This window comes from Arachis hypogaea, chromosome 13 (genome assembly GCF_003086295.3).
Source record: "Arachis hypogaea cultivar Tifrunner chromosome 13, arahy.Tifrunner.gnm2.J5K5, whole genome shotgun sequence".
NCBI lineage: Eukaryota > Viridiplantae > Streptophyta > Magnoliopsida > Fabales > Fabaceae > Arachis > Arachis hypogaea.
Window position 1 is genome coordinate 29,039,899 of NC_092048.1, and position 2,152 is coordinate 29,042,050.

Consider the following 2,152-nt stretch of genomic DNA (forward strand, 5'->3'; position numbering starts at 1 on the left):
TCATGATGATATTGATTTGCATTCTTCTCGAACCCTTATTTTAGCAATTAGGGAACGGTGCAGCAGACTAATCAATTAGATAATACAACATCAGTCCCAAAAAGTAAACTTTTGTGCAGATAGAATGGCTAATTATGATCATAGTTTACTTTTTTACTGTTATGTGTTCTTTAATTTATTTTTTTGTTTCTCTCTTTGTCTTCATGCTAATTCTATCGACATCTCATTTTCAAAAATTATTGTCTTTTAGTTTATTTTTCTTTAAACTTTAAGCTCCGTTGTTAATAAAAAAACATATTACATATCAATATAATGTTGTAAAATTTTTTTAGAGTAAAAGACAAATAGGTCCCTGACCTTTTAAAATGCGGGCATTTTCGTCTCTCAAGATTGGAAAATACATTTCAATCCCTCACCATGTAAATTCCGTGACAATTATGTCCTTCCGTGGAATTGGTGCTCAAAACAGTAACGGAGATTGCTGAGGTGGAGGGGTGAAGAGTGATGTGTCCGTTACGGTTGCTGAAGTGGATGGGAACAAATTGTTGGAGGACAAATTGGTCCTTAATGGCCAAAACGACACCGTATGCATCCCCCACTTTCATGCCCATTATCCCAGACCACTTCTTCTTCTTCTTCCATGGCAGTTTCATCGCGTCCTTTCTTCCTCTCTTGTCTCACAAACCTCTCACTCCACAACCCTCTCCACCCTCCAAAACGAGCATGAACGACGAAAGTTTGATCCTGATTTCGCTCCGGTGCGTTAAACCTAACGTGGCTTAAGCTCCGTGGATGCCGTGAGATAACGGAGGCAGGAATGGCCGCTGTTGGCGAAAACTGCAAGGCGTTGAAGAAGCTATCTTGTGCTTCGTGCGTGTTCGGCATTAAGGGAATCAACGCTGTCGTTAGCCGTTGCCAGGGTTTGGAAGAGCTCTCCGTTAAGCGGCTGCATGGGGCCCACGATGGCAAGGAGGTGGTTGGTTCCGGAACGACGTCAGTGACTTTTTTTTGCTTGAAGGAGATCGTGAATGGCCAGAGCTTCGCGCCCCTTATGATTGGGTCGAAAAGACTTCGATCTTTGAAGGTAATTGGGTGTTTGGGGGATTGGAATGACACCCTTGAAAAGATTGGGAACCTCCACGCTACGTTGGTTGATGTTCACCTTGAGAAGATTCAAGTTAGCGATATGGGTCTTGTGGGTTTGTCTAAATGTTTGAGTTTGGACACTTTGCACATTGTGAAAACCGCTGAGTGCTCAAATGTGGGTCTCAATTTAATTGCTGAGAACTGCAGGATGTTGAGGAAGCTTCACGTTGATGGGTGGAGAACCAATAGGATTGGTGATGATGGTTTGATTTCTGTTGTCAAACACTGCATTAACTTGCAGGAACTTGCTTTGATTGGTATCTATCTAACATCTTCGAGCCTTTAGGCAATTGCTTCCAAATGTAAGGCTTTGGAGAGGTTGGCACTTTGTGGGCTTAATACCGTTGGTGACGCTGAGATTGAGTGTGTTGCCAATAAGTGTGTTGCGCTCAAGAAGCTTTGCATTAAGGGGTGCCCTATATCCAATGTGGGGATTGAAGCTCTTGCTTCTGGTTGCCCTAATTTGATTAAGCTTAAGGTGAGGAGATGTAGAAAGGTCACTGGTATAGTTGTGGAGTGGGTGCGTGAACATAGGGAGAGGGTTGTATTACAATTAGTCTATTTTCTTGTTTCATTTGGAAGGTGGAGAGGGTTGTGGAGTGAGAGGTTTGTGAGATGAGAGAAGAAAAAGAAGAAGAAGAAGAAGAGGTCTGGGATGATGGGCATGAAAGTGGGGGATGCATACGACGTCGTTTTGGCCATTAAGGATCAATTTGTCCTCCAACAATTTGTTTCCCATCCACTTCAGCAACCGTAACGGACACATCACTCTTTACCCCTCCACCTCAGCAATCTTCGTTACCATTTCGAGCACCAATTCCACGGAAGGACATAATTATCACGGAATTTACATGGTGAGGGATCGAAATGTATTTTCCAATCTTGAAGGACGAAAATATCCACATTTTAAAAGGTCAGGAACCTATTTGTTTTTTACTCTTTTTTTATTATATTAACATCGTATAAAAATTTATTTTATCTCGCCATTTCTCAATAGAAATAAATT

At 41.8% G+C, this 2,152-nt stretch overlaps 1 pseudogene; it reads left to right on the plus strand.

Annotated features, from left to right (window-relative positions):
- Positions 1 to 723: 723 nt before the first annotated feature.
- On the plus strand, positions 724 to 1,765 carry LOC112733235 (F-box protein SKIP2-like; annotated as a pseudogene).
- The last annotated feature ends 387 nt before the right edge of the window (positions 1,766 to 2,152 follow it).